General features: G+C 41.9%; 1 long non-coding RNA gene across 2 annotated transcripts in view; it reads right to left on the bottom strand.

Moving 5' to 3' along the window:
- The window catches only part of LOC147712684 (uncharacterized), a 103,394-nt gene that overhangs the window by 32,306 nt on the left and 55,387 nt on the right, over nt 1–15,701 (bottom strand). For both annotated transcript variants that reach the window (XR_015296013.1, XR_015296012.1), the window contains exon 2: nt 11,658–11,738. This is a non-coding gene — a long non-coding RNA (uncharacterized LOC147712684). The remainder of the gene's footprint in view (nt 1–11,657; nt 11,739–15,701) is intronic.

The raw sequence follows: 15,701 nt of genomic DNA, 5'->3' as shown, positions 1-15,701 counted from the left end.
AAATAACGATGGATTAAACCCAGATCTGTGACTGGGGGTGAATGTTTTGCCATTGTGCAACATTCCGTCCATCATCTTGTGTGTTTTGTTATTTATTTATAATGCTATGAAGTCTCAGCCTATAACACAAAGAACTGTGAATATGCAGGTCATTATTTACAAATTGTATTATACACTATAGGCCTGATTCCGATCTCGTTCTGAAAGCAAACCGAAAGACTCATATCCGCAATGCTTTCCTTGCGACTCGTGTGAGTGGAGTCCGACCGAACAAGTATGATGCATTTAAATGCTTCTGGATTCTGTCGGACTCCCATTGACTTCAATGGGAGCCTGTGTACCGAACGCGTACACAGGCTCCCATTGACAAAAGGGGTAGTTGGGGATCATCATGCACCCTGTGGCAGGCACCACTTGGTATCTGCCACATTGTGTATGGTCTGAAAAGGGGGACCCATGGGTAACCCCACGGTCACGATTCGCAGGGACCCGGGTGAAGGAGGGCCTGCAATGGGCCCTCAAAGACTGATTCCGGCATCCGTTTCGATCCAGGCAAAACAAATATAAAGGCTGTCCGAATCGTTCATCGTACTGCTCGCTTGGAAAACCTACTCGATAGAGCTGTACGACTCGGCTCTATCTCTCTGTATGCCTTCCGGAACTGATTCGGTTTGCGCTAAGGGTTTCCAGGCATCGTACTTGGTCGTTCGCAATTGGGAATGAGTTGGTTGGTAACAAGGGCTCCGAATCGGTATAGGTAAAACCAAATCCAATTCAGAGCCGTTCCGACCGAAATCGATATTGTGCCCTATAAAACGCAAAGCTGCTAGAATTAACCGATGGGAAGGATGAAATTATATGGGAGGGTTCACTCAATTATGCGTTAAAAAGCCAACATATGCAGCTTAATTCAGTACTTTTTGTGATAGAGTTACTTCAATAGTTTATCACTTTTATACATACTAACACTGTGTGGGCAAATATTTCACCTCATTAGTGCCAGATTAACACCAAAATTCAGCAATAAGCAAAAGAAAGGTCACCGTCAACCTTTGAAATGAGCCTTCCACTGCGTGGCAACATGTGTTGTTGCTTTTTTGTAACTTTTGATACTTTAGAACTAAAAACACATTTTTGTTAAAACCTTTAGATTATAATGTGCAGTTTATGGTGGATTATGAGGCAAATTCAGCAAATCCATAACTTTGTGGAAAATGCTAAAGCCGCACATTTGCATAGTATCAGTGGTCCTAAGTATAAGAAAGGTTGCCGCAAAATGATTTAGCATTTAAGATAAAAACAAGTTATTTCCAAGAATACCTTTTACAGAAAAAAGTAATATCACTGTACCTAGTGCAAACATTTTTAAAAGTCCATTCAAAGGAAGCTTTCTAAAACTTAACGCCCTTATATCACCTCTCAAAAAGAATAGTGACTTGATAAATTAAAGCCCGGACTCTGTTCCAAACAGCCTTTACATTTGATGATTACCCAACAGCAAACATTCACATTTCTTTCAGATTGCAAGTACCCTGGTGAGAAGGCCTGTTTCTTCTTTAGTTCTCTGTCCATGGATAGCCTCAAAGAGATGAGCCAAGGGAAAGGGTACCATCTGTGAGCTTATGTTTTTGTTTACAAATGGACAGTCACAGCTCTCTCAGGGAGATTCCCTAAGGAAGGTTGAGATTTTTTTAAATGGCCTTCACTACCATTAGGTCAGCTTGCGCAGTGGCACTAGAGCAGTGCACCCCATTTTGTCTGTGTTACATTAAAATGGTAGGTGGGAACCCTATTTTCCTTGTTAACATTAGGGCCCAGGTTACCCTAGCTGCACAGGGAACAGGTCAAAGGCAACATTTGGGGAGATTTACTCACTCTTTGATTTTTTTACATGAAGAGAAACGATGGTAATTCTACATTCTGCGTAATGCCGCGCATTTACAATTTCCAAATCATATATGGAATGCGGTCTTTAGTTCTAGGGGAATGAGTGCTTTTATAAGCATGCCTTGGCAGTGGTTGTACCTGCAGGCAACCTCGTATCTATCCGCCCAGCACAAACAAACACTGTTATCGAACCCTTTGGTGTGCAGCTTCTGCCGCTTTTTATTACACTAAAACTGGTTAAACACGAGCTCACATTTCGGAATGTGCCCCCGACTATTTCCTTGTCTCAGAGAAAGCTCGTTACAGCGCAGCTATAGCTTGTAAACAAAGCAAGGCCATGGGAAAGAGGCATGTCGTAAGGATTCCTGACACTTCAGGGCGAACCAGATATGCGGGATTCCTATGTACGTTGCCATGGAAACGGTCTTTCTTCCGCCATCGGATCTGAACGGGCACGTTCCTTCTCGGGAGTCCAATGTGGGATGTGTGGTTTGGCCTAAAATTGGCTCTTTGAAAAAATGTCGCGTGTTTACTCTTTCTCAATCATGATGGAGAGGTGGGCGCATGTGCGCCAGTCTGTCTTTGAAGCTGTGATTCGGAGAGAGGTAGCGAGAATAAATCCAGCCTACTGCTACTGGAGAGAAGTAAAATAAGTCTTTCGTCTTTGATGACTTCAAGAACTCGATATTTGGGGCCCCTTTGCTGCAAGGGGCACACAATCTGGAGGCCCCAAATGCAATCTACGTATTCAGAACTTGGACCTTTAGGTCTGTTCTAGCGAGATATTCGTGGGAGAGGAAATCTGAGTCATTGACAAGGCCAGTAGAGTCGATTTTGTTTGTTGCATGGACATTCGATATCCACATTAATGTAGATCATGTATTCCAGTAAGTATACTTTGGTAGAGCAATATCGACACCCATGCACACAGGTCCCAGGTAGTACTAAGCATCAATGACCCCAGGCATTAAGAAGCCCTCAATATTATCAAACAGTAGTGACTCTCAATGGGCCCACACAGTGCACACGTCTATGGACATATGGAGTACATACACCCATGGCACAAGCAACAATGAACCTCAGTGGACCAAGGCAGTAATGAACCTCAACAGCCATAGACAGAAATGAACCACAATAGCCCCAGGTGGTAATGTACCTCAATGACTCCAGGTGGTAATGAATCTCAATGACTCCAGGTGCCAGCTAATGAATCTCAATGACCCTATGCAGTAATGAGCAACAATGATGAATCGCAATGCCCCAGATGATAATGGTAATTGATGGAACATGGATTGCTGGATGAATGGGTGAGTGCATGAATGGATGAAAAATGGAAATGCATGGATTGATGAATGTGTGAACGTGCAAGTGATTGAGTGGGTGGAAGAGCACTTAAACAAGGAGGTCAAAAGGAGTAAGTGATTGTGTGGCTCCCTCCACAGATCTCTGTTGGGAGTCTGCTTTACATCTTCCTTCCGCAACACCGCGAGCATGTTCACATTGTCACCATCAACCAGTGATTCTAAATGCATATCCAGCTTTGCACCATCACTCAGTGAACCCTGGGTGCATGCTCAGATGTGCCCTACTACTCAATCCTACATACTTGATCAGATTTACATCATGATTCAGTAACTCTTACTGCATTATCAGTTTATCACCATCAGTCATGTGGTATCTCAGCAAACCTTCCATCTAGAAGATAATGATATAAGGTTCTCACAATGTTAAGTGAGGACAGCTGGAGCTTAGGAGATGTTGTGCTGGCCGAGACGTTTTGTACTGAAAGGACAAAACTAAATTTATGGAAACTACTTTATTGCTACCATAATATACTACAAGTCATTAATCTTAATTGCTTGCGCCGCAATCCTCAGTGCAATTCTTATTTGGCAAATCACAAGATGTTCCTTAGTGTGTGCTCGTATTTTCACATTTAGCTCATTATTTCCAAATTCACGTTTGGCTGTGGCCTATCACTCATTTATCCTAAATCATGCCCAGGTATGCACTCCACCACTCATCAACGAATAGGCGTTGTTCAGAGTTGCACCATCACTCTGTAATCAATAGTAGATGTAAAGTTGTAGAGCCTCTGGGTGCAGGCAAGTCGGCCTGGAAGACATTCTCCATAGATGAATATATATGACGCTACAACGCAAACATTAACAACGCTTGCTGTTGCAACGCGGTTTTTACATCGCAAATACCATTACATCGCATGATTTTACTACGCATGCCATTAGAACGCATTTTTAAAAATTACCATTACAATGCATTCCATTACAACGCATTCCATTACAACGCATAATACTTTTAGCGTAACAAGGAGGGGTAACAATTACTATTCCAACTCAAGTGAGTGCAACAGTAGGGAAAGTGTTGGATAGCGTAGGGGTAAAAATTACCATTCTCATCTACCCCAAACCCCATACTTACCCTAAATTTAAAAAAAACACTATTACTTACCTTATAATGCGTTGTGATGGCATGCGTTGCAATGATATGCATTGTAATGGCATGAGTTGTAGTGACATGCGTTGTAATGGCATGCGATGTAAAGGCAGCTGCATTGTAACAGTTGCGTTGTAAAAGCAGTGCGATGTAATTACTGCGTTGTAATGGAAGTTTCTCCCCTGGATGCCATGGACTCTCGCAACAGTATAAGAAGACTTTATTTGCAAGACTGACATAACTGTAATGCTGCTAATGCCGAGCTGCAACACTTTTTATTCTGCAGCACCTCCCACCACAGCCGCTTTCTTGTACACAGCCCGCGATTACAGTATGGTTCACTGCGGTTCATAGTTGCCTATGCATAGGGTTGGCAGTGTGCATAATGTGGAGCACACATTTGAAAAACCAGAATAAACAGATCTAAAACTGCAGAAATAAAGCACTGGTTCATTACAATGTAACACATGCCTTTTTTTTAGCAATGCTAAAAATCTCAATTTTCTATGCAACATTGTCTGGAGACACTGGTGTTAAGAGTGTCATGAGTGGAAGGAAATATAGCGTAAGTTTCAAAATTGTGTTGTACGTGCATCTGTCAGGGCTGATTCCACCCCCACCTACCTCCCTCCAACTTCCCATAGTGGTTATACGGCTCCTTCTGCACCATCCTCAGTTGAAGGTCCTGTAAGTCCTGTAGCAGCAGGATTAGGCAGGCCCAACACTATGTCCTTCCCTTGGCTGCCTGCCAGAATGTGTTGTGTCATTGTGATGCTTTCGATCTCCTCAATCTTGACGGGAGACAACTGACGGTCTAAACAGGGAAGTGGTGTTGTGGTAAGGGAGATTTAGTTGATTCCACGAATAAGACAGGGTTCTTGAGAATGAGCCAAAACTGCGTTATTTCCAGGATAGGAACCCACGATGCAGGAAGCGTCCAGATGGCTCAGAGAACCTGGAAGGAGTGGCCCTTGTAGTTCTGAGATCCATGCCACACGTTCCAAAAAATACAGACTGAAGGTCAAACCAATACAGAGACAATTAAAGCACCACAATAAGGAAAAAAACATATTTATGCATTGTTATGAAAATACATGAAAGTATACATGCTACAAGTATGTATAATAAAGGACAGGACGATGAATGGAGATAGTAGGGCTCAAAATGTAGCCAGGAGCATCAGAGTAGGCTAATACCTGAAAGGATGATGAATAAAATACAAGTGCAGACAAGGGGAGGTCAGGTGCAAACGGGGACTTGAAACAGAGAAACCTCAGCCAAACGCACAGTTGCCATGTAATGTAATGCAGTACATGTTGAGCGTTCTCTTGTACTAGCTCAGTTTGTCTAGACCTGGAAATTCCTGAATGGTCGGTGCCATCTAAGAAAAGGAAGGAGACATTCATGGGGAGGAAGCTTTTGCGAATTAATCACGATTGTGCATTATTAATAATGTGCTGAACAAGTATCCTATACCCGAAATCACATGTGTACACTGATATGATACTATTGCCTTTCAAGCAATTTTAATACGATCTGTTAAGGTGTATTATCCTGGCTTATGCTAACTCAACTAGGCCTTAAGGTCATCTTTTTTAAACAGGATTTTGCATTCACTGTTTATTATTTTTGGTGCTCGTAGTCAAGCAAGTCATGTTTGTTTATTTCTGAATGACACTGGTCTCCAAGAAGACTATCTAGCATGGGCTCAGTAACGTAACATTCTCCCAAGGTTCTTCCACTTGGAGCATTGCATTCATTCACATTGGTTCACTGTTGATTTTGTAATTACTTTGTTCTGACAGCTTCTGATAACATTAGGTCAGAGGGGACTGAATCAATATTCATGTACTTTGTTAATGCTTAGATGGTAGGAATATAAGACAATTTTAATTTGCTCACTCTGATTTGTCGAAAATGTATTTCTTTGCTCACACTACCAATATTCTGCACTTTCTGCCATGTTCTATGCGAAGATTTCCTATATAAACCCTTGAATTTGGGGTTGCATGGAAGTCAATACACTAACCAAAGGCAGATTGCGGCTGGGCGAGAGTCTGATTTCATGTGAATTGGTGTTTGACAAGTGCTGTAAAGCTACAAGTCGTGCACTAATTGATTGCGAGATTCTTTCATCTAACTTGCTGATTTATTCTAATTTTGGTTGAGCAGACAAGTTTTTTTTGTTTATTTCATGTGTTCGGTGACAAGAAAGTACTGTCTATTGTTTTCCCATTCATGGAAACCCAGATTGGGATTGGTTAGGCAGCTAAGGAGCCAGGGTAGGATTCGTGAAATATCATCACAGAGTTGTGCTGCAATTGGTTAGTTGCTGTCATAGTTGCTGTTATAGTCGCATCTGATTGGTTGACTTTTGGCATAGCTGCACTGGGATACGTTGCTGTACTATTTTAGTGAGATTTTGGTTATTTTGAGTGAGAATATTTTGGCAGCAGTGTTGAAATAGTCTAAAGCTCCTATCATACCAGATAGAGAGGGAGAGGAGATCCCTCCAGAAGGCCCGCCTGCATATGAGATGCTGACGGATGCTGGGCTTTATAATTGTACATGTATAAAAGACTGGCATAACGATACCTCTGGTTACAAAGACTTGCAATTTCTTTACAGGATACCTTTAATATTGGAAAGTTCAATTTCTGGGGACATACTATGAATTAGAGAAAGTCATTACCTAGACCCACTCAATTTGGAGCACCGAATGAGTGGGATCGAATGGCCACAGAGAAAAAGAGAAAGAACATGAAGAAACAGTTTAAGAGTTTATTTAGACAGTGGTAGGAAACCAAAATGGAGTATTCAGGAAAGATCTTGGAGGATGATATGGTAGAAGGAGTAAGAGTTTTCCCTATAAAAAATAATGAGACAATGGACAGGAAAAAACTAATGAATCTGAGGGAGACAAAGAGAAAGAGACATAGAAAAAGGCTGAGATGAGGTGTATAACTTTGTATATTACCTTCTGGAGTTTTGACCTCCTCCATACACAGAAGGTATACAGACTGTGTGTCGACCAGCGCCTCTGCGGTTTACACTACACCTCCTAGAATGAAAGAGACTAATGTCAATCATCAGAGTACTTGTAAAGCGCGCTACTTACCCGTGAGAGTCCCAAGGCGCTGAGGGGAGAGGGGGGTGCTGCTACTACTCGAAGAGCCAGGTCTTGAGGAGTCTTCTGAAGGCAAGTTGGTCTTGGGTCTGCCGTATGTGGGTAGGGAGGGTGTTCCAGGTCTTGGCGGCGAGGTAGGAGAAGGATCTGCCGCCGGAGGTCGTTCGTTGGATGCGGGGGACAGCGGCGAGGGCGAGGCTGGCGGAGTGGAGCTGGCGGCTTGGGGTGTGGAAGCTGAGTCTCCTGTTCAAATAGGCTGGTCCGGCATTGTGGAGTGCTTTGTGTGCGTGGGTGAGGAGCTTGAAGGTGATCCTCTTGTCGACGGAAAACCCATGTATGTCTCTCAGGTGGGGAGTGATGTGGCTGCGGCGGGGGACGTTGACGATCAGTCGGACGGAGGCGTTTTGGATGAGTTGCACTCTTAATGATTAATGTTGGAGAAATTCTACAGAGAACAATTGAATTAAACAATTAATGTCATATAATGTAGATGAAATAATAAGAGGAAGGTGAGGATGTTTCTGGGAATTGTTGGCTACTGTCATCAGTGGATTCAAACCTTTTCCCTGACTGCGAAGCCGTTATTCAAGATTACTCACAGTGATATCAAGGATCCGGCACCATTTGATTTCAAATGCATGAAGGACTTTCGAGAAGTATGAGAAAATGTATGTAGTCCACCCACCCTTGAAATATCCGATTATGATCAGGTGTTTTCTATCACGAAAAGAGAAGGTGCTCACTTTCAATGCTTACTCAAATAACATGAAGGGTGGCTTGTTGCTTATATTCCTGCTACATTAGATCCAGTAGATGTACCTCTTCCCGGTTGCAGCTGTTTTTCCTTGCAACCGAACAAAGTGAAGGAATTGTTATGGGCCATTCGTTCTTTGGGGTCAATTCCAGTCTCGATAGGAAAGCCCTCCGAACAACTCGGTCCCGGAGAGCTTTCCAAACGAATCACGATCTGTGATTTCAAATGACCAATTTCGATGTGTCCGTATAGTGACGGACTCAGTTTGGTCAGAGTCCTATTGAACTCAATGGGAACCTGTGTACCGATCGCTTACACAGGGTCCCATTGCAAAAAGGGGTTGGTGGGGAATAGTGTGCACCCTGTGGCAGGCAACACATGGTACCCGCCACAATGTGCATACATGGAAAGGGAGGTCCCATGGTTACCCCCTGTGACCGATTGTGAGGGGGATCTGCTACAACCCCCCAAAGTCCAATTCCCACAGACATTTGGTCTAATTAAAACTGAGTGGGTACGGCTGTCAGAATCGGGCATCGAACCCGCTCGATCAGAAAGCTGGCCCTATTGAGCTGTACGAATCGGCTCCAAAAGATTCGGACTGATTTGGGTTTGGAACAGATTCAGTCGGCGCGGATGGCTTCCTCTAATAATACTTGGTCATTCGAAACGGGGGACGATTCGGCTGGAAACATACACTCCGAATCGGATTACATTCATCCAAATCCCGTTTGGAGCCCTCCCGAATGACATCGAAATCAATCCATTTGTGTTTGTCTCCCAAACAGTTGAAATCTTGTTCACTCACACCAGAACTCAGCATTTGACAAATAGCTGCCTCACAAGATATGAGCAGACAATATTAGCAAAAAAAACCCAATTCATTGGAAGTGTAATGCCTTAAATTCTGCAACACTGCTACCAATTTCAGACAACGATTAAGATGATGAGAAGGACCCAGACTATGATTGTGTTAATGTAACAGAAGTGTGAACTAAGCCAATACCAGATATTAAAGATGTTGAAATGGCTGATCTAACACTGTAGAAGGCTCTTGTCGAAGATACCATAAAGGAACACTAAAAGCTGCTTTTGCAGTTAGTTCCATTTCTGAATTCATTGATTTATCATACTTGTTTGACGTAACTTCAGCACAAGTTGCAGATCTGTTTGCTCTGACAAGAGCTTGTTGCCTAGCAGATGAATTTAGTGTGTAACAATTTACCCAGACAGCCAATATTGATTTGGAGTGGTACACAATTTTGGGCAGCAATGGTCACAAAGGGGCTTTATGACATCCTATGGTACTCCTATTAGAAGTGGTTCCTATAATCTTGATCTTTTGAAAGCAAAACAGCAACCCAGAGAAATAGTGGTGGTCAAATGTACATGCCAAAAAGCTGATGATGGCATAGTCACTATGGGAAAAAATTATGCTGATCAAGTGGCAAAGTACTATGCCCTTGAAAATGCAACAGTGAGATCAAATGAGCAAACTACAGTGCAAGAATCGGAACAATCTGAACCCAATGGAGGGGACGATTAAAAATGCATATTATGTCAATTGATTTTTATTGAATCCAAAACAGATCACATTAAGGGGACGATTACAATGTTGGACACCGTCTCATAAATGGGACAGACCGCCCGCCGTTCAGCAGTCCTGCCCGCCTCATTAGGATGCGACCAAACACTGTTCAGTTGCATACTGACATTTCCCTGTGGGAGCATGCATTTCGGCCATAACAAGGCCATAATACATGCTCCCATAGGGAAATGGGCGGCGTTGTTCATCCCTAGAGGTTGTGGCAGGCACCTCATCAGAAGCCACCCGGAATGACCGGACAATTTCAATTCCGAATAGCTGATACATAATCAGGTGTTCAGAATTGAAACGGATGAAGGTCAGAGGCTTTCCGACCTCCATCGTAATAGGCTCCTAAGTTTATTAAGGGATCCCCAGAAGGAACTACAAGATGAAGAAATTAGAATTGATTGGTTGCAAAATAAATTTCAGTGATATATGGGTCACTTCAGAACATAAATATGTACATCCAGGCTCCATATTACGTTCCATGGCCTAGTATTTGCATGGCCATAATCATGTAGGGAGGCAGAAGGTGATCAGGACATTCATAAAATAGTGGTATAGCATGAAATTCAGAAATGTGGTTGAAGATTTGTGCCAGAGATGTGTTACTTTCAAGGAATATATTCAGGGAAAGAAGACATTGTTGCCATGAGCCACATTGGAAAATCAGAAGCCTCATTTACTAGTCTTCAAGCATATTTCATTGAAATGCCCATTTGTAGTGGGCTTAGATATGGTCTTGTGATTGTGTGCTTGTTTTCTAAAGAGGCAGAGGCCTAACAAACTCTTGAGAGACTTAATACCATGATTTGGCTTGCCAGCCTCTTATGAGATAGATCAAGGAATTAATTTTAAAAAGGAGATCCTAAAATTATGCCCTGAACTTCAAATTGAAAAAAACTTCCAATGTTGCTATCATTCACAATCATCAGGAATCGTGGAAAAGATGAATAGTACTACCAAAAATAAGCTGGTTAACACGTGTGCCTCCACGAAGTATTAAGTGGTCTGTTGCTTTTCCTCCTGTTCTTATGAGTTTTAGACGCACTCAAGACAAAAAACTGGTATCTCGCCCCATTAAGTGTTGATGAGCAGACCTAGGAAAGTAGCATAAATCCCTTCAGCAACAAGTGTATAAAAAAAGCTGGCATTGCATTAAACAACCACAAAGGTTTGTCTGATGTAGTAAAATTTGTCTCATCAGGCGAATTTGGAAATAGCACATACAAAAGAAACTCAGTGTCATCAACCCCAAGCCAGGAGACTGGACCCTGATAAAGAAGCATGTTCCCAAGCCCTTCTTGGGCTTTAGATGAAGGGGCCACATCAAGTTGTGTTTGTGAATAATACTGCTGTGAAGTGTTTTGAAATCCTACAGTTGTTCCATGCAGCTCACACAAGGAGAATGAAAATGATGGATAAAGAAGGGGTGACAACAACTATTGATTCTTCACAGACTCAACCTCAAGTTCCCAGTGTTGATCCAAAGGGAGAGAGATAGAGAAGTGAATCCTGCAACTTATTAAATTAGTGATGCTGGTGAGAATGAAGGTACAGAGAATCAAAGTGAAGGACTGTTGTAAAGTCACAAGCAGCAGGAAGAAATAGACTCTGATCCAGTTCCTGAAAAACTCCAGAGGTAAAGAAGCAATTCACAGTGGGTCGAGTTAGAAGTAGCCAAAAGTAGAGACCAAGAATTGAGAGAGTGCATCAAAGAGATAAGTGGCCTAAGGCAACTAACAGAACTTGCAAGAGAAAACATTGGGACAATGAAAGACCAGAGTCAATCAGAGAACAACCATAAATACCTTAGATCAATTCTGAAAATAGTGATAGTGAATTACCTGTTACCAAGAGACTGAGAAGTAAGAGAATTCCGAACAGAAAGTACACATCATCTGACTGGGCTTATCTGGCATCTGTGTCTGAAAAAGAAGAAGAGTTAGGTATAGGAGTATATAATCCACTAAACTGTTGCTAATTCCTATTTTACGTTTATACTAATCTAGAGAGCTGTGAGCGGATGAAGACAGTTTAACTGAACAAAAAACTAAAATCTTAGAGAATGTTTTTCGTGTCCTGAACTCTTAATTTTTGCTTTTGATCTCAGTAGAAATGGCATACAGTGAATGCTGTACAATTGTTAGCATGATTTTAGTAATAGTGATATTAACAGCTTTAATTGGCTTTCTTTTGTGCCTAATTTCTCCAGATGGATATGATTCATCTTAAATTGAATTAAATACAGCTTATAATGAACCTTGACATGATACACTGACACATGGGGAAAGATTAGTTAGTAATTTCAAGAGTAATGTTTATGCAAATCTATTAAATAATATATGGAGATAGTGGGGGTTAACAATTTCCTAGTATGCATTTTTCTTTTTTCTTCCGCAGGTGAAGGAGCAACATACTGTCAACTGGTAATAAACTATAACTTGTCATGCAATGTTTTTGTTGGTATATATAATAAGGAAGAGTTTCTGTCACCATACCTGTTGGATTTTAATGCTTTACTGGAAAAGCTTCCTATGTCTGGGGATCCTGGGTGTTTAGTAACCTACATTAAGTATTTGAATGAAGTTGCACTAACTAACAAGGACATTAAAATACTAAAGGGGAGTATGTGTGTAGTTTGAGTAAAGAGGAGTGTAAATATGTTAATGAATATAATGAGAGGCAAGTGAACATTTTGAAAAACTAGAGGGATAGAGAGAAACATCAGACAAAAGATTAAGTCTGAAGAAGAATTTAGCACATTGAATTTGCAACCAATAATTGAGAATAGAGCATGAGAGAAAGCGTGAATTATGTAAGATGCGTCATGAACCTATAGGATTTAGGTCAAAAGAGTTTGTGGAAAAGATTGAGTGTGAATGAAGTTACGTTGTTAGTGAAGAGCTTCTGGTTGGTGAAGACCCAATAATTAATTATGTGTGTGGTAAGAAAGTTTATTTTAACCTACCTCATAATTGTGGGTTCCTGCTATCTCACGTTGGTATTCCCTTGAGTTTATAATGTGAATGAGATGAGTGATGCTGTTGGTTTGAAGGGAGTGAGACGAAGTTTTGGGCAAATTGCGCTGGACGTATCAAGAGCAATTATTCCTTCTAGTGGAGTAGTTATGAATTATGTGAAAATTCGATTATTTATGCTTGTGTGTTAGCTCGCTTCTAAGACTACTGGCGTATTACTGCAAATAAATATTACATTAATTGCTATGCGAGCGAGGATTATTCAAAACTGCCTAGTGATATATATCCGTCTTCCGGATTTTGAAGGTGAAAGAGTGTTCCACCATTATCCCAGGTAATAGTGACCTTATTAATGCATATGTTGCTAAATAACTAATGTTTCTTGTGAAGTCAAAGATCTTGAAGAGTATTATTTAGAGTAATCGGTGGATTCCTGGGTTGGTGAGTATTAGAAATTGGATTTCTGGTTGGCTAGTGCTTGCGCTGAAGCCAGGCAGAAACCACCACTCTAGTCAGGGCAAGGGAGTTATACACTGAAGATAACCCATGCTCACCCTAGGGAACTTGGCACGAGCAGTCAGATCTATCCCAAAGGCAATGTGTAAAGCGTTTGCGCAACACACTCACACAGCAGCAACACACTAGGCACACCACAAAAGAAACTCTGCACAAGGTTATATTAAAATATAACCTTTGTATTATCCAAAACACATTAGAATTATAATCACACATGTGCCAACTGGAACTAGGCAATATTCACAGGGGATTATATACATAGGACAGGGCCAATCGAGCCACTGACAGAACCTTTATAAAGCACTAGTAACAAGTAGTAAATAACGCAACCAGTAACTACTGGTATAATAATGACCTCAGCATTATATCACCATAGGCATAAAACATACCCTACATAAACATCAGAGGCATAAATACATTATGCATAAGCACCATAGCATCACATTAGGCATCACAATACAGGCAATACACCCTATGCATTGGGCATCACATTAGGCCTAAGCATCACAACAATGGATTTAGGCCCAGATCTTTGTACTGGGGTGAATGTAAGACATTGTTCTGCATTCTGTCCATCAACTGTGTTTTTTGCAATTTTCACCCTGAGTGGGCTGGGTATGCTCAGACGTGAGTCCCAGGCTCTCCAAATCACTGGAGTCAAGCTATCCAGGCTGAAGAAGGCTGATAAGCAGAAACCGGTCCTTGGATGCTTGATACCTGTCTAGGAAAGACATGGCTTGGTAGTTCGGGCTGGACAGTTCCCATGAGGCACAGGGTCAAGGCTGATTTGCATATAGCCAGTGTCTGACCTAGGGTGGTGTGGAGTGCAAAAAATCGATGGATTTAGGCCCAGATCTTTGTACTGGGGTGAATGTAAGACATTGTTTTGCATTCTGTCCATCAACTGTGTTTTTTGCAATTTTCACCCTGAGTGGGCTGGGTATGCTCAGACGTGAGTCCCAGGCTCTCCACATCACTGGAGTCAAGCTATCCAGGCTGAAGAAGGATGATAGCCAGAAACCGGTCCTTGGATGCTTGATTCCGGTCTAGGAAAGACATGGCTTGGTAGTTCGGCCTGGTCTGTTCTCATGAGGCACAGGGTCAAGGCTGATTTGCATATAGCCAGTGTCTGACCTAGGGTGGTGTGGAGTGCAAAAAAACAATGGATTTAGGCCCAGCTCTTTGTACTGGGGTGAATGTAAGACATTGTTCTGCATTATGTCCATCAACTGTGTTTTTTGCAATTTTCACCCTGAGTGGGCTGGGTATGCTCAGACGTGAGTCCCAAGCTCTCCACATCACTGGAGTCAAGCTATCCAGGCTGAAGAAGGCTGATAGCCAGAAACCGGTCTTTGGATGCTTGATTCCGGTCTAGGAAAGACATGGCTTGGTAGTTCGGGCTGGACTGTTCCCATGAGGCACAGGGTCAAGGCTGATTTGCAAATAGCCAGTGTCTGGCCTAGGGTGGTGTGGAGTGCAAAAAAACGATGGATTTAGGCCCAGATCTTTGTACTGGGGTGAATGTAAGACATTGTTCTGCATTCTGTCCATCAACTGTGTTTTTTGCAATAAAACATACCCTACATAAACATCAGCTGCATAAATACATTATGCATAAGCACCATAGCATCACATCAGGCATCACAATACAGGCAATACACCCTACGCATTGGGCATCACATTAGGCCTAAGCATCACATCACAGAATAAGTAAAGACAACCAGCCACAACTGGTAACAGTATCCTAAGTGTTAGAACTGGGGGTCTCTAGTTGGCGGAGGTAGGTACCTTAGTCCTAATAGGGACCCTTGCATTTAGTCAGGGAAAGGAGGGCACTCTCTTAGAACACCCCTGCTCACCCCCTGGAAGCTTGGCACAAGCAGCTAGGCTTATCTCCAGGGCAATGTGTAAAGTATTTGCACCCACACTCCCAGTAACACAGTGATAACACCACAAATGGACACTATAGAATTTTTTAATAAAAATAGTGGGATCTTCATCAAAAGGAATACGATAAGACCAAACAATAGAAATCCAACATATGCATATTGGTAATATTTTACTTTGTCAGTTATTAGGCCAGCAATCACTTATAGGTTCTTGCGGTATGAATGAGCAGTTCATAATGATCTCCTGCTGTCCTAAAGTAGTGCTATGCAGTTCGTAATGCAGTTTGTAAGGTAGTAATAACACAGTCCTTAATGCACGTACTAATGCAGTTCATAACGCAGGGATAATGCAGGTCGTGATGCGATTCGTAATGCAAGAATAATGCAGTTAGTTATTCAAGAATAAGGCAGTTCGTAATGCAAGAATTAGGCAGTTCGTAATGCAAGAATAATGCAGTTAGTTATTCAAGAATAAGGCAGTTCGGAATGCAAGAATCAGGCAGTT

The sequence above is a fragment of the Lissotriton vulgaris genome, chromosome 5 (assembly GCF_964263255.1).
Source record: "Lissotriton vulgaris chromosome 5, aLisVul1.2, whole genome shotgun sequence".
In the NCBI taxonomy this organism is placed as follows: Eukaryota; Metazoa; Chordata; class Amphibia; order Caudata; family Salamandridae; genus Lissotriton; species Lissotriton vulgaris.
The sequence above is the reverse complement of the archived record's forward strand: the minus strand, read 5'-3'. Positions and strand labels throughout refer to the sequence as shown.